Raw genomic sequence first — 27451 nt, 5'->3', positions numbered from 1 at the left:
GCAGGAATGTGGTTGGGTTTTGAGAAGATTTAGGGATTTTTGTGGGATTTTCGTGGAATTTTCAGCAGCTTTCAAGTTTTTTGTGTGAGTCTTCTTGAATTTTGTGGAAAAGTCCAGAGATTTTGTGGGATGTTGCAGGAATGTGGTTGGGTTCTGAGAAGATTTAGGGAATTGTGTGGGGCTTGTACAGGATTTTGTGCGATTTCTTTTGAATTTTGTGGGATTTCTCTTGAATTTTGTGGGATGTTTGTGGGATGTTTGTGGGATGTTTGTGGGATGTTTGTGGTATTTGGAGGAGACTTGAAGAATTTTGCGGGATTTTTCTTGAATTGTTTGGAAATTGGTGGAGATTTTTTGAGATGTTGCAGGAGTTTGTTTGGGTTCTGAGAAGATGGAAGGAATTTTGTTGGATTTTCTGGAATTTTGAGGATTTGTCTTGAATTTTGTGGGATTTGGAGGAGACTTGAAGAATTTTGCGGAATTTTCTTAGATTTTGTGGAAATTTGTTGAGATTTTGTGAGATGGTTCTGGAATTTGGTGGGATATTGAGGAAATTCAGTGAATTTTGCGGGATTTTTCTTGAATTTTGTGGAAATTGTTGGAGATTTTGTGGGATGTTGCAGGAATTTGGTAGGGTTTTGAGAAGGTTTAGGGAATTTTGTGGCATTTTTCTGCAATTTTGTGAGGCTTTTCCAGAATTTTTGGTGATATTGAGGTGATTTGGTGGGATGTTTCTGGAATTTTGTGGGATTTTTCTGGGATTTGTACGAGACTTGAAGAATTTTGCGGGATTTTTCTTGAATTGTTTGGAAATTGTTGGAGATTTTGTGAGATGTTGCAGGAGTTTGTTTGGGTTTTGAGAAGATGTAGGGAAGTTTGTGGCATTTTTCTGGAATTTTGAGGGGCTTTCAAGAACTTTGTGAGAGTTTTCTTGAATTTAGTGGAAATTTGTTGAGATTTTGTGAGATGGTTCTGGAATTTGGTGGGATTTTTGTGGGATTTTGAGGATTTGTCTTGAATTTTGTGGGATTTGGAGGAGACTTGAAGAATTTGGAGGGAATTTTGTTAGATTTAGTGGAAATTTGTTGAGATTTTGTGAGATGGTTCTGGAATTTGGTGGGATATTGAGGAAATTCAGTGAATTTTGAGGGATTTTTCTTGAATTTTGTGGAAATTGTTGGAGATTTTGTGGGATGTTGCAGGAATTGGGTAGGGTTTTGAGAAGGTTTAGGGAATTTTGTGGCATTTTTCTGCAATTTTGTGAGGCTTTTCCAGAATTTTTGGTGATATTGAGGTGATTTGGTGGGATGTTTCTGGAATTTTGTGGGATTTTTCTGGGATTTGTACGAGACTTGAAGAATTTTGCGGGATTTTTCTTGAATTGTTTGGAAATTGGTGGAGATTTTGTGAGATGTTGCAGGAGTTTGTTTGGGTTTTGAGAAGATGTAGGGAAGTTTGTGGCATTTTTCTGGAATTTTGAGGGGCTTTCAAGAACTTTGTGAGAGTCTTCTTGAATTTTGTGGAAATTTGTTGAGATTTTGTGAGATGGTTCTGGAATTTGTTGGGATTTTTGTGGGATTTTGAGGATTTGTCTTGAATTTTGTGGGATTTGGAGGAGACTTGAAGAATTTGGAGGGAATTTTCTTAGATTTTGTGGAAATTTGTTGAGATTTTGTGAGATGCTGCAGGAATGTTGTTGGGTTTTGAGAAGATTTAGGGATTTTTGTGGGATTTTCGTGGAATTTTCAGCAGCTTTCAAGTATTTTGTGAGAGTCTTCTTGAATTTTGTGGAAATTTCCAGAGATTTTGTGGGATGTTGCAGGAGTTTGTTTGGGTTTTGAGAAGATGTAGGGAATTTTGTGGCATTTTTCTGGAATTTTGAGGGGCTTTCAAGAACTTTGTGAGAGTTTTCTTGAATTTAGTGGAAATTTCCGGAGATTTTGTGAGATGTTGCAGGAATTTTGTGGGATTTTTGTGGAATTTTGAGGATTTCTCTTGAATTTTGTGGGATTTGGAGAAGACTTGAAGAAGTTGGAGGGATTTTTCCTAAATGTTGTGGAAATTGGTGGAGATTTGGTGAGATGTTGCAGGAGTTTGTTTGGGTTTTGAGAAGATGTAGGGAAGTTTGTGGCATTTTTCTGGAATTTTGAGGGGCTTTCAAGAACTTTGTGAGAGTCTTCTTGAATTTTGTGGAAATTTGTTGAGATTTTGTGAGATGGTTCTGGAATTTGGTGGGATTTTTGTGGGATTTTGAGGATTTGTCTTGAATTTTGTGGGATTTGGAGGAGACTTGAAGAATTTGGAGGGAATTTTCTTGAATTTTTTGGATATTGGTGGAGATTTTGTGAGATGCTGCAGGAATGTGGTTGGGTTTTGAGAAGATTTAGGGATTTTTGTGGGATTTTCGTGGAATTTTCAGCAGCTTTCAAGTTTTTTGTGTGAGTCTTCTTGAATTTTGTGGAAATTTCCAGAGATTTTGTGGGATGTTGCAGGAATGTGGTTGGGTTTTGAGAAGATTTAGGGAATTGTGTGGGGCTTCTACAGGATTTTGTGCGATTTCTTTTGAATTTTGTGGGATTTCTCTTGAATTTTGTGGGATGCTTGTGGGATGTTTGTGGTATTTGGAGGAGACTTGAAGAATTTTGCGGGATTTTTCTTGAATTGTTTGGAAATGTGTGGAGATTTTGTGAGATGTTGCAGGAGTTTGTTTGGGTTCTGAGAAGATGGGAGGAATTTTGTGGGATTTTTGTGGAATTTTGAGGATTTGTCTTGAATTTTGTGGGATTTGGAGGAGACTTGAAGAATTTTGCGGAATTTTCTTAGATTTTGTGGAAATTTGTTGAGATTTTGTGAGATGGTTCTGGAATTTGGTGGGATATTGAGGAAATTCAGTGAATTTTGAGGGATTTTTCTTGAATTTTGTGGAAATTGTTGGAGATTTTGTGGGATGTTGCAGGAATTGGGTAGGGTTTTGAGAAGGTTTAGGGAATTTTGTGGCATTTTTCTGCAATTTTGTGAGGCTTTTCCAGAATTTTTGGTGATATTGAGGTGATTTGGTGGGATGTTTCTGGAATTTTGTGGGATTTTTCTGGGATTTGTACGAGACTTGAAGAATTTTGCGGGATTTTTCTTGAATTGTTTGGAAATTGTTGGAGATTTTGTGAGATGTTGCAGGAGTTTGTTTGGGTTTTGAGAAGATGTAGGGAAGTTTGTGGCATTTTTCTGGAATTTTGAGGGGCTTTCAAGAACTTTGTGAGAGTTTTCTTGAATTTAGTGGAAATTTGTGGAGATTTTGTGAGATGGTTCTGGAATTTGGTGGGATTTTTGTGGGATTTTGAGGATTTGTCTTGAATTTTGTGGGATTTGGAGGAGACTTGAAGAATTTGGAGGGAATTTTCTTGAATTTTTTGGATATTGGTGGAGATTTTGTGAGATGCTGCAGGAATGTGGTTGGGTTTTGAGAAGGTTTAGGGAATTTTGTGGCATTTTCGTGGAATTTTCAGCAGCTTTCAAGTATTTTGTGAGAGTCTTCTTGAATTTTTTGGAAATTTGTTGAGATTTTGTGGGATGTTGCAGGAGTTTGTTTGGGTTTTGAGAAGATGTAGGGAATTTTGTGGCATTTTTCTGGAATTTTGAGGGGCTTTCAAGAACTTTGTGAGAGTTTTTTTTGAATTTTTTGGAAATTTGTTGAGATTTTGTGAGATGGTTCTGGAGTTTGGTGGGATATTGAGGAAATTCAGTGAATTTGGAGGGAATTTTCTTGAATTTTGTGGAAATTGTTGGAGATTTTGTGGGATGTTGCAGGAATGTGGTTGGGTTCTGAGAAGATTTAGGGAATTGTGTGGGGCTTGTACAGGATTTTGTGCGATTTCTTTTGAATTTTGTGGGATTTCTCTTGAATTTTGTGGGATGTTTGTGGGATGTTTGTGGGATGTTTGTGGGATGTTTGTGGTATTTGGAGGAGACTTGAAGAATTTTGCGGGATTTTTCTTGAATTGTTTGGAAATTGGTGGAGATTTTGTGAGATGTTGCAGGAGTTTGTTTGGGTTCTGAGAAGATGGAAGGAATTTTGTTGGATTTTCTGGAATTTTGAGGATTTGTCTTGAATTTTGTGGGATTTGGAGGAGACTTGAAGAATTTTGCGGAATTTTCTTAGATTTTGTGGAAATTTGTTGAGATTTTGTGAGATGGTTCTGGAATTTGGTGGGATATTGAGGAAATTCAGTGAATTTTGCGGGATTTTTCTTGAATTTTGTGGAAATTGTTGGAGATTTTGTGGGATGTTGCAGGAATTTGGTAGGGTTTTGAGAAGGTTTAGGGAATTTTGTGGCATTTTTCTGCAATTTTGTGAGGCTTTTCCAGAATTTTTGGTGATATTGAGGTGATTTGGTGGGATGTTTCTGGAATTTTGTGGGATTTTTCTGGGATTTGTACGAGACTTGAAGAATTTTGCGGGATTTTTCTTGAATTGTTTGGAAATTGTTGGAGATTTTGTGAGATGTTGCAGGAGTTTGTTTGGGTTTTGAGAAGATGTAGGGAAGTTTGTGGCATTTTTCTGGAATTTTGAGGGGCTTTCAAGAACTTTGTGAGAGTTTTCTTGAATTTAGTGGAAATTTGTTGAGATTTTGTGAGATGGTTCTGGAATTTGGTGGGATTTTTGTGGGATTTTGAGGATTTGTCTTGAATTTTGTGGGATTTGGAGGAGACTTGAAGAATTTGGAGGGAATTTTCTTGAATTTTTTGGATATTGGTGGAGATTTTGTGAGATGCTGCAGGAATGTGGTTGGGTTTTGAGAAGATTTAGGGATTTTTGTGGGATATTCGTGGAATTTTCAGCAGCTTTCAAGTATTTTGTGAGAGTCTTCTTGAATTTTGTGGAAATTTCCGGAGATTTTGTGAGATGTTGCAGGAATTTTGTGGGATTTTTGTGGAATTTTGAGGATTTCTCTTGAATTTTGTGGGATTTGGAGGAGACTTGAAGAAGTTGGAGGGATTTTTCCTAAATGTTGTGGAAATTGGTGGAGATTTTGTGAGATGTTGCAGGAATTTGTTTGGGTTTTGAGAAGATGGAAGGAATTTTGTGGGATTTTTGTGGAATTTTGAGGATTTGTCTTGAATTTTGTGGGATTTGGAGGAGACTTGAAGAATTTTGCGGGAATTTTCTTAGATTTTGTGGAAATGTGTGGAGATTTTGTGAGATGTCTGTAGAATTTTGTGAGATGTTTTGAGAAGATGTAGGGAATTTTGTGGCATTTTTCTGGAATTTTGAGGGTCTTTCAAGAACTTTGTGAGAGTTTTTTTGAATTTTTTGGAAATTTGTTGAGATTTTGTGAGATGGTTCTGGAGTTTGGTGGGATATTGAGGAAATTCAGTGAATTTGGAGGGAATTTTCTTGAATTTTGTGGAAATTGTTGGAGATTTTGTGGGATGTTGCAGGAATGTGGTTGGGTTCTGAGAAGATTTAGGGAATTGTGTGGGGCTTGTACAGGATTTTGTGCGATTTCTTTTGAATTTTGTGGGATTTCTCTTGAATTTTGTGGGATGTTTGTGGGATGTTTGTGGGATGTTTGTGGGATGTTTGTGGTATTTGGAGGAGACTTGAAAAATTTTGCGGGATTTTTCTTGAAATGTTTGGAAATTGGTGGAGATTTTGTGAGATGTTGCAGGAGTTTGTTTGGGTTTTGAGAAGATGTAGGGAACTTTGTTGCAATTTTCTGGAATTTTGAGGGGCTTTCAAGAACTTTGTGAGAGTTTTCTTGAATTTAGTGGAAATTTGTTGAGATTTTGTGAGATGGTTCTGGAATTTGGTGGGATTTTTGTGGGATTTTGAGGATTTGTCTTGAATTTTGTGGGATTTGGAGGAGACTTGAAGAATTTGGAGGGAATTTTCCTGAATTTTTTGGATATTGGTGGAGATTTTGTGAGATGCTGCAGGAATGTGGTTGGGTTTTGAGAAGATTTAGGGATTTTTGTGGGATTTTCGTGGAATTTTCAGCAGCTTTCAAGTTTTTTGTGTGAGTCTTCTTGAATTTTGTGGAAAAGTCCAGAGATTTTGTGGGATGTTGCAGGAATGTGGTTGGGTTCTGAGAAGATTTAGGGAATTGTGTGGGGCTTGTACAGGATTTTGTGCGATTTCTTTTGAATTTTGTGGGATTTCTCTTGAATTTTGTGGGATGTTTGTGGGATGTTTGTGGGATGTTTGTGGGATGTTTGTGGTATTTGGAGGAGACTTGAAGAATTTTGCGGGATTTTTCTTGAATTGTTTGGAAATTGGTGGAGATTTTTTGAGATGTTGCAGGAGTTTGTTTGGGTTCTGAGAAGATGGAAGGAATTTTGTTGGATTTTCTGGAATTTTGAGGATTTGTCTTGAATTTTGTGGGATTTGGAGGAGACTTGAAGAATTTTGCGGAATTTTCTTAGATTTTGTGGAAATTTGTTGAGATTTTGTGAGATGGTTCTGGAATTTGGTGGGATATTGAGGAAATTCAGTGAATTTTGCGGGATTTTTCTTGAATTTTGTGGAAATTGTTGGAGATTTTGTGGGATGTTGCAGGAATTTGGTAGGGTTTTGAGAAGGTTTAGGGAATTTTGTGGCATTTTTCTGCAATTTTGTGAGGCTTTTCCAGAATTTTTGGTGATATTGAGGTGATTTGGTGGGATGTTTCTGGAATTTTGTGGGATTTTTCTGGGATTTGTACGAGACTTGAAGAATTTTGCGGGATTTTTCTTGAATTGTTTGGAAATTGGTGGAGATTTTGTGAGATGTTGCAGGAGTTTGTTTGGGTTTTGAGAAGATGTAGGGAAGTTTGTGGCATTTTTCTGGAATTTTGAGGGGCTTTCAAGAACTTTGTGAGAGTTTTCTTGAATTTAGTGGAAATTTGTTGAGATTTTGTGAGATGGTTCTGGAATTTGGTGGGATTTTTGTGGGATTTTGAGGATTTGTCTTGAATTTTGTGGGATTTGGAGGAGACTTGAAGAATTTGGAGGGAATTTTCTTGAATTTTTTGGATATTGGTGGAGATTTTGTGAGATGCTGCAGGAATGTTGTTGGGTTTTGAGAAGATTTAGGGATTTTTGTGGGATATTCGTGGAATTTTCAGCAGCTTTCAAGTATTTTGTGAGAGTCTTCTTGAATTTTGTGGAAATTTCCGGAGATTTTGTGAGATGTTGCAGGAATTTTGTGGGATTTTTGTGGAATTTTGAGGATTTCTCTTGAATTTTGTGGGATTTGGAGGAGACTTGAAGAAGTTGGAGGGATTTTTCCTAAATGTTGTGGAAATTGGTGGAGATTTTGTGAGATGTTGCAGGAATTTGTTTGGGTTTTGAGAAGATGGAAGGAATTTTGTGGGATTTTTGTGGAATTTTGAGGATTTGTCTTGAATTTTGTGGGATTTGGAGGAGACTTGAAGAATTTTGCGGGAATTTTCTTAGATTTTGTGGAAATGTGTGGAGATTTTGTGAGATGTCTGTAGAATTTTGTGAGATGTTTTGAGAAAATGTAGGGAATTTTGTGGCATTTTTCTGGAATTTTGAGGGTCTTTCAAGAACTTTGTGAGAGTTTTTTTGAATTTTTTGGAAATTTGTTGAGATTTTGTGAGATGGTTCTGGAGTTTGGTGGGATATTGAGGAAATTCAGTGAATTTGGAGGGAATTTTCTTGAATTTTGTGGAAATTGTTGGAGATTTTGTGGGATGTTGCAGGAATGTGGTTGGGTTCTGAGAAGATTTAGGGAATTGTGTGGGGCTTGTACAGGATTTTGTGCGATTTCTTTTGAATTTTGTGGGATTTCTCTTGAATTTTGTGGGATGTTTGTGGGATGTTTGTGGGATGTTTGTGGGATGTTTGTGGTATTTGGAGGAGACTTGAAAAATTTTGCGGGATTTTTCTTGAAATGTTTGGAAATTGGTGGAGATTTTGTGAGATGTTGCAGGAGTTTGTTTGGGTTTTGAGAAGATGTAGGGAACTTTGTTGCAATTTTCTGGAATTTTGAGGGGCTTTCAAGAACTTTGTGAGAGTTTTCTTGAATTTAGTGGAAATTTGTTGAGATTTTGTGAGATGGTTCTGGAATTTGGTGGGATTTTTGTGGGATTTTGAGGATTTGTCTTGAATTTTGTGGGATTTGGAGGAGACTTGAAGAATTTGGAGGGAATTTTCCTGAATTTTTTGGATATTGGTGGAGATTTTGTGAGATGCTGCAGGAATGTGGTTGGGTTTTGAGAAGATTTAGGGATTTTTGTGGGATTTTCGTGGAATTTTCAGCAGCTTTCAAGTTTTTTGTGTGAGTCTTCTTGAATTTTGTGGAAATGTCCAGAGATTTTGTGGGATGTTGCAGGAATGTGGTTGGGTTCTGAGAAGATTTAGGGAATTGTGTGGGGCTTGTACAGGATTTTGTGCGATTTCTTTTGAATTTTGTGGGATTTCTCTTGAATTTTGTGGGATGTTTGTGGGATGTTTGTGGGATGTTTGTGGGATGTTTGTGGTATTTGGAGGAGACTTGAAGAATTTTGCGGGATTTTTCTTGAATTGTTTGGAAATTGGTGGAGATTTTGTGAGATGTTGCAGGAGTTTGTTTGGGTTCTGAGAAGATGGAAGGAATTTTGTTGGATTTTCTGGAATTTTGAGGATTTGTCTTGAATTTTGTGGGATTTGGAGGAGACTTGAAGAATTTTGCGGAATTTTCTTAGATTTTGTGGAAATTTGTTGAGATTTTGTGAGATGGTTCTGGAATTTGGTGGGATATTGAGGAAATTCAGTGAATTTTGCGGGATTTTTCTTGAATTTTGTGGAAATTGTTGGAGATTTTGTGGGATGTTGCAGGAATTTGGTAGGGTTTTGAGAAGGTTTAGGGAATTTTGTGGCATTTTTCTGCAATTTTGTGAGGCTTTTCCAGAATTTTTGGTGATATTGAGGTGATTTGGTGGGATGTTTCTGGAATTTTGTGGGATTTTTCTGGGATTTGTACGAGACTTGAAGAATTTTGCGGGATTTTTCTTGAATTGTTTGGAAATTGTTGGAGATTTTGTGAGATGTTGCAGGAGTTTGTTTGGGTTTTGAGAAGATGTAGGGAAGTTTGTGGCATTTTTCTGGAATTTTGAGGGGCTTTCAAGAACTTTGTGAGAGTTTTCTTGAATTTAGTGGAAATTTGTTGAGATTTTGTGAGATGGTTCTGGAATTTGGTGGGATTTTTGTGGGATTTTGAGGATTTGTCTTGAATTTTGTGGGATTTGGAGGAGACTTGAAGAATTTGGAGGGAATTTTCTTGAATTTTTTGGATATTGGTGGAGATTTTGTGAGATGCTGCAGGAATGTGGTTGGGTTTTGAGAAGATTTAGGGATTTTTGTGGGATATTCGTGGAATTTTCAGCAGCTTTCAAGTATTTTGTGAGAGTCTTCTTGAATTTTGTGGAAATTTCCGGAGATTTTGTGAGATGTTGCAGGAATTTTGTGGGATTTTTGTGGAATTTTGAGGATTTCTCTTGAATTTTGTGGGATTTGGAGGAGACTTGAAGAAGTTGGAGGGATTTTTCCTAAATGTTGTGGAAATTGGTGGAGATTTTGTGAGATGTTGCAGGAATTTGTTTGGGTTTTGAGAAGATGGAAGGAATTTTGTGGGATTTTTGTGGAATTTTGAGGATTTGTCTTGAATTTTGTGGGATTTGGAGGAGACTTGAAGAATTTTGCGGGAATTTTCTTAGATTTTGTGGAAATGTGTGGAGATTTTGTGAGATGTCTGTAGAATTTTGTGAGATGTTTTGAGAAGATGTAGGGAATTTTGTGGCATTTTTCTGGAATTTTGAGGGTCTTTCAAGAACTTTGTGAGAGTTTTTTTGAATTTTTTGGAAATTTGTTGAGATTTTGTGAGATGGTTCTGGAGTTTGGTGGGATATTGAGGAAATTCAGTGAATTTGGAGGGAATTTTCTTGAATTTTGTGGAAATTGTTGGAGATTTTGTGGGATGTTGCAGGAATGTGGTTGGGTTCTGAGAAGATTTAGGGAATTGTGTGGGGCTTGTACAGGATTTTGTGCGATTTCTTTTGAATTTTGTGGGATTTCTCTTGAATTTTGTGGGATGTTTGTGGGATGTTTGTGGGATGTTTGTGGGATGTTTGTGGTATTTGGAGGAGACTTGAAAAATTTTGCGGGATTTTTCTTGAAATGTTTGGAAATTGGTGGAGATTTTGTGAGATGTTGCAGGAGTTTGTTTGGGTTTTGAGAAGATGTAGGGAACTTTGTTGCAATTTTCTGGAATTTTGAGGGGCTTTCAAGAACTTTGTGAGAGTTTTCTTGAATTTAGTGGAAATTTGTTGAGATTTTGTGAGATGGTTCTGGAATTTGGTGGGATTTTTGTGGGATTTTGAGGATTTGTCTTGAATTTTGTGGGATTTGGAGGAGACTTGAAGAATTTGGAGGGAATTTTCCTGAATTTTTTGGATATTGGTGGAGATTTTGTGAGATGCTGCAGGAATGTGGTTGGGTTTTGAGAAGATTTAGGGATTTTTGTGGGATTTTCGTGGAATTTTCAGCAGCTTTCAAGTTTTTTGTGTGAGTCTTCTTGAATTTTGTGGAAAAGTCCAGAGATTTTGTGGGATGTTGCAGGAATGTGGTTGGGTTCTGAGAAGATTTAGGGAATTGTGTGGGGCTTGTACAGGATTTTGTGCGATTTCTTTTGAATTTTGTGGGATTTCTCTTGAATTTTGTGGGATGTTTGTGGGATGTTTGTGGGATGTTTGTGGGATGTTTGTGGTATTTGGAGGAGACTTGAAGAATTTTGCGGGATTTTTCTTGAATTGTTTGGAAATTGGTGGAGATTTTTTGAGATGTTGCAGGAGTTTGTTTGGGTTCTGAGAAGATGGAAGGAATTTTGTTGGATTTTCTGGAATTTTGAGGATTTGTCTTGAATTTTGTGGGATTTGGAGGAGACTTGAAGAATTTTGCGGAATTTTCTTAGATTTTGTGGAAATTTGTTGAGATTTTGTGAGATGGTTCTGGAATTTGGTGGGATATTGAGGAAATTCAGTGAATTTTGCGGGATTTTTCTTGAATTTTGTGGAAATTGTTGGAGATTTTGTGGGATGTTGCAGGAATTTGGTAGGGTTTTGAGAAGGTTTAGGGAATTTTGTGGCATTTTTCTGCAATTTTGTGAGGCTTTTCCAGAATTTTTGGTGATATTGAGGTGATTTGGTGGGATGTTTCTGGAATTTTGTGGGATTTTTCTGGGATTTGTACGAGACTTGAAGAATTTTGCGGGATTTTTCTTGAATTGTTTGGAAATTGTTGGAGATTTTGTGAGATGTTGCAGGAGTTTGTTTGGGTTTTGAGAAGATGTAGGGAAGTTTGTGGCATTTTTCTGGAATTTTGAGGGGCTTTCAAGAACTTTGTGAGAGTTTTCTTGAATTTAGTGGAAATTTGTTGAGATTTTGTGAGATGGTTCTGGAATTTGGTGGGATTTTTGTGGGATTTTGAGGATTTGTCTTGAATTTTGTGGGATTTGGAGGAGACTTGAAGAATTTGGAGGGAATTTTGTTAGATTTAGTGGAAATTTGTTGAGATTTTGTGAGATGGTTCTGGAATTTGGTGGGATATTGAGGAAATTCAGTGAATTTTGAGGGATTTTTCTTGAATTTTGTGGAAATTGTTGGAGATTTTGTGGGATGTTGCAGGAATTGGGTAGGGTTTTGAGAAGGTTTAGGGAATTTTGTGGCATTTTTCTGCAATTTTGTGAGGCTTTTCCAGAATTTTTGGTGATATTGAGGTGATTTGGTGGGATGTTTCTGGAATTTTGTGGGATTTTTCTGGGATTTGTACGAGACTTGAAGAATTTTGCGGGATTTTTCTTGAATTGTTTGGAAATTGGTGGAGATTTTGTGAGATGTTGCAGGAGTTTGTTTGGGTTTTGAGAAGATGTAGGGAAGTTTGTGGCATTTTTCTGGAATTTTGAGGGGCTTTCAAGAACTTTGTGAGAGTCTTCTTGAATTTTGTGGAAATTTGTTGAGATTTTGTGAGATGGTTCTGGAATTTGTTGGGATTTTTGTGGGATTTTGAGGATTTGTCTTGAATTTTGTGGGATTTGGAGGAGACTTGAAGAATTTGGAGGGAATTTTCTTAGATTTTGTGGAAATTTGTTGAGATTTTGTGAGATGCTGCAGGAATGTTGTTGGGTTTTGAGAAGATTTAGGGATTTTTGTGGGATTTTCGTGGAATTTTCAGCAGCTTTCAAGTATTTTGTGAGAGTCTTCTTGAATTTTGTGGAAATTTCCAGAGATTTTGTGGGATGTTGCAGGAGTTTGTTTGGGTTTTGAGAAGATGTAGGGAATTTTGTGGCATTTTTCTGGAATTTTGAGGGGCTTTCAAGAACTTTGTGAGAGTTTTCTTGAATTTAGTGGAAATTTCCGGAGATTTTGTGAGATGTTGCAGGAATTTTGTGGGATTTTTGTGGAATTTTGAGGATTTCTCTTGAATTTTGTGGGATTTGGAGAAGACTTGAAGAAGTTGGAGGGATTTTTCCTAAATGTTGTGGAAATTGGTGGAGATTTGGTGAGATGTTGCAGGAGTTTGTTTGGGTTTTGAGAAGATGTAGGGAAGTTTGTGGCATTTTTCTGGAATTTTGAGGGGCTTTCAAGAACTTTGTGAGAGTCTTCTTGAATTTTGTGGAAATTTGTTGAGATTTTGTGAGATGGTTCTGGAATTTGGTGGGATTTTTGTGGGATTTTGAGGATTTGTCTTGAATTTTGTGGGATTTGGAGGAGACTTGAAGAATTTGGAGGGAATTTTCTTGAATTTTTTGGATATTGGTGGAGATTTTGTGAGATGCTGCAGGAATGTGGTTGGGTTTTGAGAAGATTTAGGGATTTTTGTGGGATTTTCGTGGAATTTTCAGCAGCTTTCAAGTTTTTTGTGTGAGTCTTCTTGAATTTTGTGGAAATTTCCAGAGATTTTGTGGGATGTTGCAGGAATGTGGTTGGGTTTTGAGAAGATTTAGGGAATTGTGTGGGGCTTCTACAGGATTTTGTGCGATTTCTTTTGAATTTTGTGGGATTTCTCTTGAATTTTGTGGGATGCTTGTGGGATGTTTGTGGTATTTGGAGGAGACTTGAAGAATTTTGCGGGATTTTTCTTGAATTGTTTGGAAATGTGTGGAGATTTTGTGAGATGTTGCAGGAGTTTGTTTGGGTTCTGAGAAGATGGGAGGAATTTTGTGGGATTTTTGTGGAATTTTGAGGATTTGTCTTGAATTTTGTGGGATTTGGAGGAGACTTGAAGAATTTTGCGGAATTTTCTTAGATTTTGTGGAAATTTGTTGAGATTTTGTGAGATGGTTCTGGAATTTGGTGGGATATTGAGGAAATTCAGTGAATTTTGAGGGATTTTTCTTGAATTTTGTGGAAATTGTTGGAGATTTTGTGGGATGTTGCAGGAATTGGGTAGGGTTTTGAGAAGGTTTAGGGAATTTTGTGGCATTTTTCTGCAATTTTGTGAGGCTTTTCCAGAATTTTTGGTGATATTGAGGTGATTTGGTGGGATGTTTCTGGAATTTTGTGGGATTTTTCTGGGATTTGTACGAGACTTGAAGAATTTTGCGGGATTTTTCTTGAATTGTTTGGAAATTGTTGGAGATTTTGTGAGATGTTGCAGGAGTTTGTTTGGGTTTTGAGAAGATGTAGGGAAGTTTGTGGCATTTTTCTGGAATTTTGAGGGGCTTTCAAGAACTTTGTGAGAGTTTTCTTGAATTTAGTGGAAATTTGTGGAGATTTTGTGAGATGGTTCTGGAATTTGGTGGGATTTTTGTGGGATTTTGAGGATTTGTCTTGAATTTTGTGGGATTTGGAGGAGACTTGAAGAATTTGGAGGGAATTTTCTTGAATTTTTTGGATATTGGTGGAGATTTTGTGAGATGCTGCAGGAATGTGGTTGGGTTTTGAGAAGGTTTAGGGAATTTTGTGGCATTTTCGTGGAATTTTCAGCAGCTTTCAAGTATTTTGTGAGAGTCTTCTTGAATTTTTTGGAAATTTGTTGAGATTTTGTGGGATGTTGCAGGAGTTTGTTTGGGTTTTGAGAAGATGTAGGGAATTTTGTGGCATTTTTCTGGAATTTTGAGGGGCTTTCAAGAACTTTGTGAGAGTTTTTTTTGAATTTTTTGGAAATTTGTTGAGATTTTGTGAGATGGTTCTGGAGTTTGGTGGGATATTGAGGAAATTCAGTGAATTTGGAGGGAATTTTCTTGAATTTTGTGGAAATTGTTGGAGATTTTGTGGGATGTTGCAGGAATGTGGTTGGGTTCTGAGAAGATTTAGGGAATTGTGTGGGGCTTGTACAGGATTTTGTGCGATTTCTTTTGAATTTTGTGGGATTTCTCTTGAATTTTGTGGGATGTTTGTGGGATGTTTGTGGGATGTTTGTGGGATGTTTGTGGTATTTGGAGGAGACTTGAAGAATTTTGCGGGATTTTTCTTGAATTGTTTGGAAATTGGTGGAGATTTTGTGAGATGTTGCAGGAGTTTGTTTGGGTTCTGAGAAGATGGAAGGAATTTTGTTGGATTTTCTGGAATTTTGAGGATTTGTCTTGAATTTTGTGGGATTTGGAGGAGACTTGAAGAATTTTGCGGAATTTTCTTAGATTTTGTGGAAATTTGTTGAGATTTTGTGAGATGGTTCTGGAATTTGGTGGGATATTGAGGAAATTCAGTGAATTTTGCGGGATTTTTCTTGAATTTTGTGGAAATTGTTGGAGATTTTGTGGGATGTTGCAGGAATTTGGTAGGGTTTTGAGAAGGTTTAGGGAATTTTGTGGCATTTTTCTGCAATTTTGTGAGGCTTTTCCAGAATTTTTGGTGATATTGAGGTGATTTGGTGGGATGTTTCTGGAATTTTGTGGGATTTTTCTGGGATTTGTACGAGACTTGAAGAATTTTGCGGGATTTTTCTTGAATTGTTTGGAAATTGTTGGAGATTTTGTGAGATGTTGCAGGAGTTTGTTTGGGTTTTGAGAAGATGTAGGGAAGTTTGTGGCATTTTTCTGGAATTTTGAGGGGCTTTCAAGAACTTTGTGAGAGTTTTCTTGAATTTAGTGGAAATTTGTTGAGATTTTGTGAGATGGTTCTGGAATTTGGTGGGATTTTTGTGGGATTTTGAGGATTTGTCTTGAATTTTGTGGGATTTGGAGGAGACTTGAAGAATTTGGAGGGAATTTTCTTGAATTTTTTGGATATTGGTGGAGATTTTGTGAGATGCTGCAGGAATGTGGTTGGGTTTTGAGAAGATTTAGGGATTTTTGTGGGATATTCGTGGAATTTTCAGCAGCTTTCAAGTATTTTGTGAGAGTCTTCTTGAATTTTGTGGAAATTTCCGGAGATTTTGTGAGATGTTGCAGGAATTTTGTGGGATTTTTGTGGAATTTTGAGGATTTCTCTTGAATTTTGTGGGATTTGGAGGAGACTTGAAGAAGTTGGAGGGATTTTTCCTAAATGTTGTGGAAATTGGTGGAGATTTTGTGAGATGTTGCAGGAATTTGTTTGGGTTTTGAGAAGATGGAAGGAATTTTGTGGGATTTTTGTGGAATTTTGAGGATTTGTCTTGAATTTTGTGGGATTTGGAGGAGACTTGAAGAATTTTGCGGGAATTTTCTTAGATTTTGTGGAAATGTGTGGAGATTTTGTGAGATGTCTGTAGAATTTTGTGAGATGTTTTGAGAAGATGTAGGGAATTTTGTGGCATTTTTCTGGAATTTTGAGGGTCTTTCAAGAACTTTGTGAGAGTTTTTTTGAATTTTTTGGAAATTTGTTGAGATTTTGTGAGATGGTTCTGGAGTTTGGTGGGATATTGAGGAAATTCAGTGAATTTGGAGGGAATTTTCTTGAATTTTGTGGAAATTGTTGGAGATTTTGTGGGATGTTGCAGGAATGTGGTTGGGTTCTGAGAAGATTTAGGGAATTGTGTGGGGCTTGTACAGGATTTTGTGCGATTTCTTTTGAATTTTGTGGGATTTCTCTTGAATTTTGTGGGATGTTTGTGGGATGTTTGTGGGATGTTTGTGGGATGTTTGTGGTATTTGGAGGAGACTTGAAAAATTTTGCGGGATTTTTCTTGAAATGTTTGGAAATTGGTGGAGATTTTGTGAGATGTTGCAGGAGTTTGTTTGGGTTTTGAGAAGATGTAGGGAACTTTGTTGCAATTTTCTGGAATTTTGAGGGGCTTTCAAGAACTTTGTGAGAGTTTTCTTGAATTTAGTGGAAATTTGTTGAGATTTTGTGAGATGGTTCTGGAATTTGGTGGGATTTTTGTGGGATTTTGAGGATTTGTCTTGAATTTTGTGGGATTTGGAGGAGACTTGAAGAATTTGGAGGGAATTTTCCTGAATTTTTTGGATATTGGTGGAGATTTTGTGAGATGCTGCAGGAATGTGGTTGGGTTTTGAGAAGATTTAGGGATTTTTGTGGGATTTTCGTGGAATTTTCAGCAGCTTTCAAGTTTTTTGTGTGAGTCTTCTTGAATTTTGTGGAAAAGTCCAGAGATTTTGTGGGATGTTGCAGGAATGTGGTTGGGTTCTGAGAAGATTTAGGGAATTGTGTGGGGCTTGTACAGGATTTTGTGCGATTTCTTTTGAATTTTGTGGGATTTCTCTTGAATTTTGTGGGATGTTTGTGGGATGTTTGTGGGATGTTTGTGGGATGTTTGTGGTATTTGGAGGAGACTTGAAGAATTTTGCGGGATTTTTCTTGAATTGTTTGGAAATTGGTGGAGATTTTTTGAGATGTTGCAGGAGTTTGTTTGGGTTCTGAGAAGATGGAAGGAATTTTGTTGGATTTTCTGGAATTTTGAGGATTTGTCTTGAATTTTGTGGGATTTGGAGGAGACTTGAAGAATTTTGCGGAATTTTCTTAGATTTTGTGGAAATTTGTTGAGATTTTGTGAGATGGTTCTGGAATTTGGTGGGATATTGAGGAAATTCAGTGAATTTTGCGGGATTTTTCTTGAATTTTGTGGAAATTGTTGGAGATTTTGTGGGATGTTGCAGGAATTTGGTAGGGTTTTGAGAAGGTTTAGGGAATTTTGTGGCATTTTTCTGCAATTTTGTGAGGCTTTTCCAGAATTTTTGGTGATATTGAGGTGATTTGGTGGGATGTTTCTGGAATTTTGTGGGATTTTTCTGGGATTTGTACGAGACTTGAAGAATTTTGCGGGATTTTTCTTGAATTGTTTGGAAATTGGTGGAGATTTTGTGAGATGTTGCAGGAGTTTGTTTGGGTTTTGAGAAGATGTAGGGAAGTTTGTGGCATTTTTCTGGAATTTTGAGGGGCTTTCAAGAACTTTGTGAGAGTTTTCTTGAATTTAGTGGAAATTTGTTGAGATTTTGTGAGATGGTTCTGGAATTTGGTGGGATTTTTGTGGGATTTTGAGGATTTGTCTTGAATTTTGTGGGATTTGGAGGAGACTTGAAGAATTTGGAGGGAATTTTCTTGAATTTTTTGGATATTGGTGGAGATTTTGTGAGATGCTGCAGGAATGTTGTTGGGTTTTGAGAAGATTTAGGGATTTTTGTGGGATATTCGTGGAATTTTCAGCAGCTTTCAAGTATTTTGTGAGAGTCTTCTTGAATTTTGTGGAAATTTCCGGAGATTTTGTGAGATGTTGCAGGAATTTTGTGGGATTTTTGTGGAATTTTGAGGATTTCTCTTGAATTTTGTGGGATTTGGAGGAGACTTGAAGAAGTTGGAGGGATTTTTCCTAAATGTTGTGGAAATTGGTGGAGATTTTGTGAGATGTTGCAGGAATTTGTTTGGGTTTTGAGAAGATGGAAGGAATTTTGTGGGATTTTTGTGGAATTTTGAGGATTTGTCTTGAATTTTGTGGGATTTGGAGGAGACTTGAAGAATTTTGCGGGAATTTTCTTAGATTTTGTGGAAATGTGTGGAGATTTTGTGAGATGTCTGTAGAATTTTGTGAGATGTTTTGAGAAAATGTAGGGAATTTTGTGGCATTTTTCTGGAATTTTGAGGGTCTTTCAAGAACTTTGTGAGAGTTTTTTTGAATTTTTTGGAAATTTGTTGAGATTTTGTGAGATGGTTCTGGAGTTTGGTGGGATATTGAGGAAATTCAGTGAATTTGGAGGGAATTTTCTTGAATTTTGTGGAAATTGTTGGAGATTTTGTGGGATGTTGCAGGAATGTGGTTGGGTTCTGAGAAGATTTAGGGAATTGTGTGGGGCTTGTACAGGATTTTGTGCGATTTCTTTTGAATTTTGTGGGATTTCTCTTGAATTTTGTGGGATGTTTGTGGGATGTTTGTGGGATGTTTGTGGGATGTTTGTGGTATTTGGAGGAGACTTGAAAAATTTTGCGGGATTTTTCTTGAAATGTTTGGAAATTGGTGGAGATTTTGTGAGATGTTGCAGGAGTTTGTTTGGGTTTTGAGAAGATGTAGGGAACTTTGTTGCAATTTTCTGGAATTTTGAGGGGCTTTCAAGAACTTTGTGAGAGTTTTCTTGAATTTAGTGGAAATTTGTTGAGATTTTGTGAGATGGTTCTGGAATTTGGTGGGATTTTTGTGGGATTTTGAGGATTTGTCTTGAATTTTGTGGGATTTGGAGGAGACTTGAAGAATTTGGAGGGAATTTTCCTGAATTTTTTGGATATTGGTGGAGATTTTGTGAGATGCTGCAGGAATGTGGTTGGGTTTTGAGAAGATTTAGGGATTTTTGTGGGATTTTCGTGGAATTTTCAGCAGCTTTCAAGTTTTTTGTGTGAGTCTTCTTGAATTTTGTGGAAATGTCCAGAGATTTTGTGGGATGTTGCAGGAATGTGGTTGGGTTCTGAGAAGATTTAGGGAATTGTGTGGGGCTTGTACAGGATTTTGTGCGATTTCTTTTGAATTTTGTGGGATTTCTCTTGAATTTTGTGGGATGTTTGTGGGATGTTTGTGGGATGTTTGTGGGATGTTTGTGGTATTTGGAGGAGACTTGAAGAATTTTGCGGGATTTTTCTTGAATTGTTTGGAAATTGGTGGAGATTTTGTGAGATGTTGCAGGAGTTTGTTTGGGTTCTGAGAAGATGGAAGGAATTTTGTTGGATTTTCTGGAATTTTGAGGATTTGTCTTGAATTTTGTGGGATTTGGAGGAGACTTGAAGAATTTTGCGGAATTTTCTTAGATTTTGTGGAAATTTGTTGAGATTTTGTGAGATGGTTCTGGAATTTGGTGGGATATTGAGGAAATTCAGTGAATTTGGAGGGATTTTTCTTGAATTTTGTGGAAATTGTTGGAGATTTTGTGGGATGTTGCAGGAATTTGGTAGGGTTTTGAGAAGGTTTAGGGAATTTTGTGGCATTTTTCTGCAATTTTGTGAGGCTTTTCCAGAATTTTTGGTGATATTGAGGTGATTTGGTGGGATGTTTCTGGAATTTTGTGGGATTTTTCTGGGATTTGTACGAGACTTGAAGAATTTTGCGGGATTTTTCTTGAATTGTTTGGAAATTGGTGGAGATTTTGTGAGATGTTGCAGGAGTTTGTTTGGGTTTTGAGAAGATGTAGGGAAGTTTGTGGCATTTTTCTGGAATTTTGAGGGGCTTTCAAGAACTTTGTGAGAGTTTTCTTGAATTTAGTGGAAATTTGTTGAGATTTTGTGAGATGGTTCTGGAATTTGGTGGGATTTTTGTGGGATTTTGAGGATTTGTCTTGAATTTTGTGGGATTTGGAGGAGACTTGAAGAATTTGGAGGGAATTTTCTTGAATTTTTTGGATATTGGTGGAGATTTTGTGAGATGCTGCAGGAATGTGGTTGGGTTTTGAGAAGATTTAGGGATTTTTGTGGGATATTCGTGGAATTTTCAGCAGCTTTCAAGTATTTTGTGAGAGTCTTCTTGAATTTTGTGGAAATTTCCGGAGATTTTGTGAGATGTTGCAGGAATTTTGTGGGATTTTTGTGGAATTTTGAGGATTTCTCTTGAATTTTGTGGGATTTGGAGGAGACTTGAAGAAGTTGGAGGGATTTTTCCTAAATGTTGTGGAAATTGGTGGAGATTTTGTGAGATGTTGCAGGAATTTGTTTGGGTTTTGAGAAGATGGAAGGAATTTTGTGGGATTTTTGTGGAATTTTGAGGATTTGTCTTGAATTTTGTGGGATTTGGAGGAGACTTGAAGAATTTTGTGGGAATTTTCTTAGATTTTGTGGAAATGTGTGGAGATTTTGTGAGATGTCTGTAGAATTTTGTGAGATGTTTTGAGAAGATGTAGGGAATTTTGTGGCATTTTTCTGGAATTTTGAGGGTCTTTCAAGAACTTTGTGAGAGTTTTTTTGAATTTTTTGGAAATTTGTTGAGATTTTGTGAGATGGTTCTGGAGTTTGGTGGGATATTGAGGAAATTCAGTGAATTTGGAGGGAATTTTCTTGAATTTTGTGGAAATTGTTGGAGATTTTGTGGGATGTTGCAGGAATGTGGTTGGGTTCTGAGAAGATTTAGGGAATTGTGTGGGGCTTGTACAGGATTTTGTGTGATTTCTTTTGAATTTTGTGGGATTTCTCTTGAATTTTGTGGGATGTTTGTGGGATGTTTGTGGGATGTTTGTGGGATGTTTGTGGTATTTGGAGGAGACTTGAAAAATTTTGCGGGATTTTTCTTGAAATGTTTGGAAATTGGTGGAGATTTTGTGAGATGTTGCAGGAGTTTGTTTGGGTTTTGAGAAGATGTAGGGAACTTTGTTGCAATTTTCTGGAATTTTGAGGGGCTTTCAAGAACTTTGTGAGAGTTTTCTTGAATTTAGTGGAAATTTGTTGAGATTTTGTGAGATGGTTCTGGAATTTGGTGGGATTTTTGTGGGATTTTGAGGATTTGTCTTGAATTTTGTGGGATTTGGAGGAGACTTGAAGAATTTGGAGGGAATTTTCCTGAATTTTTTGGATATTGGTGGAGATTTTGTGAGATGCTGCAGGAATGTGGTTGGGTTTTGAGAAGATTTAGGGATTTTTGTGGGATTTTCGTGGAATTTTCAGCAGCTTTCAAGTTTTTTGTGTGAGTCTTCTTGAATTTTGTGGAAAAGTCCAGAGATTTTGTGGGATGTTGCAGGAATGTGGTTGGGTTCTGAGAAGATTTAGGGAATTGTGTGGGGCTTGTACAGGATTTTGTGCGATTTCTTTTGAATTTTGTGGGATTTCTCTTGAATTTTGTGGGATGTTTGTGGGATGTTTGTGGGATGTTTGTGGGATGTTTGTGGTATTTGGAGGAGACTTGAAGAATTTTGCGGGATTTTTCTTGAATTGTTTGGAAATTGGTGGAGATTTTTTGAGATGTTGCAGGAGTTTGTTTGGGTTCTGAGAAGATGGAAGGAATTTTGTTGGATTTTCTGGAATTTTGAGGATTTGTCTTGAATTTTGTGGGATTTGGAGGAGACTTGAAGAATTTTGCGGAATTTTCTTAGATTTTGTGGAAATTTGTTGAGATTTTGTGAGATGGTTCTGGAATTTGGTGGGATATTGAGGAAATTCAGTGAATTTTGCGGGATTTTTCTTGAATTTTGTGGAAATTGTTGGAGATTTTGTGGGATGTTGCAGGAATTTGGTAGGGTTTTGAGAAGGTTTAGGGAATTTTGTGGCATTTTTCTGCAATTTTGTGAGGCTTTTCCAGAATTTTTGGTGATATTGAGGTGATTTGGTGGGATGTTTCTGGAATTTTGTGGGATTTTTCTGGGATTTGTACGAGACTTGAAGAATTTTGCGGGATTTTTCTTGAATTGTTTGGAAATTGTTGGAGATTTTGTGAGATGTTGCAGGAGTTTGTTTGGGTTTTGAGAAGATGTAGGGAAGTTTGTGGCATTTTTCTGGAATTTTGAGGGGCTTTCAAGAACTTTGTGAGAGTTTTCTTGAATTTAGTGGAAATTTGTTGAGATTTTGTGAGATGGTTCTGGAATTTGGTGGGATTTTTGTGGGATTTTGAGGATTTGTCTTGAATTTTGTGGGATTTGGAGGAGACTTGAAGAATTTGGAGGGAATTTTCTTGAATTTTTTGGATATTGGTGGAGATTTTGTGAGATGCTGCAGGAATGTGGTTGGGTTTTGAGAAGATTTAGGGATTTTTGTGGGATATTCGTGGAATTTTCAGCAGCTTTCAAGTATTTTGTGAGAGTCTTCTTGAATTTTGTGGAAATTTCCGGAGATTTTGTGAGATGTTGCAGGAATTTTGTGGGATTTTTGTGGAATTTTGAGGATTTCTCTTGAATTTTGTGGGATTTGGAGGAGACTTGAAGAAGTTGGAGGGATTTTTCCTAAATGTTGTGGAAATTGGTGGAGATTTTGTGAGATGTTGCAGGAATTTGTTTGGGTTTTGAGAAGATGGAAGGAATTTTGTGGGATTTTTGTGGAATTTTGAGGATTTGTCTTGAATTTTGTGGGATTTGGAGGAGACTTGAAGAATTTTGCGGGAATTTTCTTAGATTTTGTGGAAATGTGTGGAGATTTTGTGAGATGTCTGTAGAATTTTGTGAGATGTTTTGAGAAAATGTAGGGAATTTTGTGGCATTTTTCTGGAATTTTGAGGGTCTTTCAAGAACTTTGTGAGAGTTTTTTTGAATTTTTTGGAAATTTGTTGAGATTTTGTGAGATGGTTCTGGAGTTTGGTGGGATATTGAGGAAATTCAGTGAATTTGGAGGGAATTTTCTTGAATTTTGTGGAAATTGTTGGAGATTTTGTGGGATGTTGCAGGAATGTGGTTGGGTTCTGAGAAGATTTAGGGAATTGTGTGGGGCTTGTACAGGATTTTGTGCGATTTCTTTTGAATTTTGTGGGATTTCTCTTGAATTTTGTGGGATGTTTGTGGGATGTTTGTGGGATGTTTGTGGGATGTTTGTGGTATTTGGAGGAGACTTGAAAAATTTTGCGGGATTTTTCTTGAAATGTTTGGAAATTGGTGGAGATTTTGTGAGATGTTGCAGGAGTTTGTTTGGGTTTTGAGAAGATGTAGGGAACTTTGTTGCAATTTTCTGGAATTTTGAGGGGCTTTCAAGAACTTTGTGAGAGTTTTCTTGAATTTAGTGGAAATTTGTTGAGATTTTGTGAGATGGTTCTGGAATTTGGTGGGATTTTTGTGGGATTTTGAGGATTTGTCTTGAATTTTGTGGGATTTGGAGGAGACTTGAAGAATTTGGAGGGAATTTTCCTGAATTTTTTGGATATTGGTGGAGATTTTGTGAGATGCTGCAGGAATGTGGTTGGGTTTTGAGAAGATTTAGGGATTTTTGTGGGATATTCGTGGAATTTTCAGCAGCTTTCAAGTTTTTTGTGTGAGTCTTCTTGAATTTTGTGGAAAAGTCCAGAGATTTTGTGGGATGTTGCAGGAATGTGGTTGGGTTCTGAGAAGATTTAGGGAATTGTGTGGGGCTTGTACAGGATTTTGTGCGATTTCTTTTGAATTTTGTGGGATTTCTCTTGAATTTTGTGGGATGTTTGTGGGATGTTTGTGGGATGTTTGTGGGATGTTTGTGGTATTTGGAGGAGACTTGAAGAATTTTGCGGGATTTTTCTTGAATTGTTTGGAAATTGGTGGAGATTTTTTGAGATGTTGCAGGAGTTTGTTTGGGTTCTGAGAAGATGGAAGGAATTTTGTTGGATTTTCTGGAATTTTGAGGATTTGTCTTGAATTTTGTGGGATTTGGAGGAGACTTGAAGAATTTTGCGGAATTTTCTTAGATTTTGTGGAAATTTGTTGAGATTTTGTGAGATGGTTCTGGAATTTGGTGGGATATTGAGGAAATTCAGTGAATTTTGAGGGATTTTTCTTGAATTTTGTGGAAATTGTTGGAGATTTTGTGGGATGTTGCAGGAATTTGGTAGGGTTTTGAGAAGGTTTAGGGAATTTTGTGGCATTTTTCTGCAATTTTGTGAGGCTTTTCCAGAATGTTTGGTGATATTGAGGTGATTTGGTGGGATGTTTCTGGAATTTTGTGGGATTTTTCTGGGATTTGTACGAGACTTGAAGAATTTTTCGGGATTTTTCTTGAATTGTTTGGAAATTGGTGGAGATTTTGTGAGATGTTGCAGGAGTTTGTTTGGGTTTTGAGAAGATGTAGGGAAGTTTGTGGCATTTTTCTGGAATTTTGAGGGGCTTTCAAGAACTTTGTGAGAGTTTTCTTGAATTTAGTGGAAATTTGTTGAGATTTTGTGAGATGGTTCTGGAATTTGGTGGGATTTTTGTGGGATTTTGAGGATTTGTCTTGAATTTTGTGGGATTTGGAGGAGACTTGAAGAATTTGGAGGGAATTTTCTTGAATTTTTTGGATATTGGTGGAGATTTTGTGAGATGCTGCAGGAATGTGGTTGGGTTTTGAGAAGATTTAGGGATTTTTGTGGGATATTCGTGGAATTTTCAGCAGCTTTCAAGTATTTTGTGAGAGTCTTCTAGAATTTTGTGGAAATTTCCGGAGATTTTGTGAGATGTTGCAGGAATTTTGTGGGATTTTTGTGGAATTTTGAGGATTTCTCTTGAATTTTGTGGGATTTGGAGGAGACTTGAAGAAGTTGGAGGGATTTTTCCTAAATGTTGTGGAAATTGGTGGAGATTTTGTGAGATGTTTCAGGAATTTGTTTGGATTTTGAGAAGATGTAGGGAATTTTGTTGGATTTTTGTGGAATTTTGAGGATTTCTCTTGAATTTTGTGTGATTTGGTGGAGACTTGAAGAATTTTGCGGGAATTTTCTTAGATTTTGTGGAAATGTGTGGAGATTTTGTGAGATGTCTGTAGAATTTTGTAATGTTTTGAGAAGATGTAGGGAATTTTGTGGCATTTTTCTGGAATTTTGAGGGGCATCCAAGAACTTTCTGAGAGTTTTTTTGAATTTTTTGGAAATTTGTTGAGATTTTGTGAGATGGTTCTGGAGTTTGGTGGGATATTGAGGAAATTCAGTGAATTTGGAGGGAATTTTCTTGAATTTTGTGGAAATTGTTGGAGATTTTGTGGGATGTTGCAGGAATGTGGTTGGGTTCTGAGAAGATTTAGGGAATTGTGTGGGGCTTGTACAGAATTTGGTGGGATTTCTCTTGAATTTTGTGGGATTTCTATTGAATTTTATGGGATGTTTGTGGGATGTTTGTGAGATGTTTGTAGGATGTTTGTGGTATTTGGAGGAAACTTGAAGAATTTGGAGGGAATTTTCTTGGATTTTTTGGATATTGGTGGAGATTTTGTGAGATGCTGCAGGAATGTGGTTGGGTTTTGAGAAGATTTAGGGATTTTTGTGGGATTTTCGTGGAATTTTCAGCAGCTTTCAAGTTTTTTGTGTGAGTCTTCTTGAATTTTGTGGAAATTTCCAGAGATTTTGTGGGATGTTGCAGGAATGTGGTTGGGTTCTGAGAAGATTTAGGGAATTGTGTGGGGCTTGTACAGGATTTTGTGCGATTTCTTTTGAATTTTGTGGGATTTCTCTTGAATTTTGTGGGATGTTTGTGGGATGTTTGTGGGATGTTTGTGGGATGTTTGTGGTATTTGGAGGAGACTTGAAGAATTTTGCGGGATTTTTCTTGAATTGTTTGGAAATTGGTGGAGATTTTGTGAGATGTTGCAGGAGTTTGTTTGGGTTCTGAGAAGATGGAAGGAATTTTGTTGGATTTTCTGGAATTTTGAGGATTTGTCTTGAATTTTGTGGGATTTGGAGGAGACTTGAAGAATTTTGCGGAATTTTCTTAGATTTTGTGGAAATTTGTTGAGATTTTGTGAGATGGTTCTGGAATTTGGTGGGATATTGAGGAAATTCAGTGAATTTTGCGGGATTTTTCTTGAATTGTTTGGAAATTGGTGGAGATTTTGTGAGATGTTGCAGGAGTTTGTTTGGGTTTTGAGAAGATGTAGGGAAGTTTGTGGCATTTTTCTGGAATTTTGAGGGGCTTTCAAGAACTTTGTGAGAGTTTTCTTGAATTTAGTAGGAATTTGTTGAGATTTTGTGAGATGGTTCTGGAATTTGGTGGGATTTTTGTGGGATTTTGAGGATTTGTCTTGAATTTTGTGGGATTTGGAGGAGACTTGAAGAATCTGGAGGGAATTTTCTTGAATTTTTTGGATATTGGTGGAGATTTTGTGAGATGCTGCAGGAATGTGGTTGGGTTTTGAGAAGGTTTAGGGAATTTTGTGGCATTTTCGTGGAATTTTCAGCAGCTTTCAAGTATTTTGTGAGAGTCTTCTTGAATTTAGTGGAAATTTGTTGAGATTTTGTGGGATGTTGCAGGAGTTTGTTTGGGTTTTGAGAAGATGTAGGGAATTTTGTGGCATTTTTCTGGAATTTTGAGGGGCTTTCAAGAAGTTTGTGAGAGTTTTTTTTGAATTTTTTGGAAATTTGTTGAGATTTTGTGAGATGGTTCTGGAGTTTGGTGGGATATTGAGGAAATTCAGTGAATTTGGAGGGAATTTTCTTGAATTTTGTGGAAATTGTTGGAGATTTTGTGGGATGTTGCAGGAATGTGGTTGGGTTCTGAGAAGATTTAGGGAATTGTGTGGGGCTTGTACAGGATTTTGTGCGATTTCTCTTGAATTTTGTGGGATTTGGAGGAGACTTGAAGAAGTTGGAGGGATTTTTCCTAAATGTTGTGGAAATTGGTGGAGATTTTGTGAGATGTTGCAGGAATTTGTTTGGGTTTTGAGAAGATGGAAGGAATTTTGTGGGATTTTTGTGGAATTTTGAGGATTTGTCTTGAATTTTGTGGGATTTGGAGGAGACTTGAAGAATTTTGCGGGAATTTTCTTAGATTTTGTGGAAATGTGTGGAGATTTTGTGAGATGTCTGTAGAATTTTGTGAGATGTTTTGAGAAGATGTAGGGAATTTTGTGGCATTTTTCTGGAATTTTGAGGGTCTTTCAAGAACTTTGTGAGAGTTTTTTTGAATTTTTTGGAAATTTGTTGAGATTTTGTGAGATGGTTCTGGAGTTTGGTGGGATATTGAGGAAATTCAGTGAATTTGGAGGGAATTTTCTTGAATTTTGTGGAAATTGTTGGAGATTTTGTGGGATGTTGCAGGAATGTGGTTGGGTTCTGAGAAGATTTAGGGAATTGTGTGGGGCTTGTACAGGATTTTGTGCGATTTCTTTTGAATTTTGTGGGATTTCTCTTGAATTTTGTGGGATGTTTGTGGGATGTTTGTGGGATGTTTGTGGGATGTTTGTGGTATTTGGAGGAGACTTGAAAAATTTTGCGGGATTTTTCTTGAAATGTTTGGAAATTGGTGGAGATTTTGTGAGATGTTGCAGGAGTTTGTTTGGGTTTTGAGAAGATGTAGGGAACTTTGTTGCAATTTTCTGGAATTTTGAGGGGCTTTCAAGAACTTTGTGAGAGTTTTCTTGAATTTAGTGGAAATTTGTTGAGATTTTGTGAGATGGTTCTGGAATTTGGTGGGATTTTTGTGGGATTTTGAGGATTTGTCTTGAATTTTGTGGGATTTGGAGGAGACTTGAAGAATTTGGAGGGAATTTTCCTGAATTTTTTG

Source organism: Cyanistes caeruleus, chromosome 4 (assembly GCF_971803275.1).
Source record: "Cyanistes caeruleus chromosome 4, bCyaCae1.hap1.1, whole genome shotgun sequence".
Lineage (NCBI taxonomy): Eukaryota > Metazoa > Chordata > Aves > Passeriformes > Paridae > Cyanistes > Cyanistes caeruleus.
Note: the sequence above shows the minus strand (reverse complement) of the source record.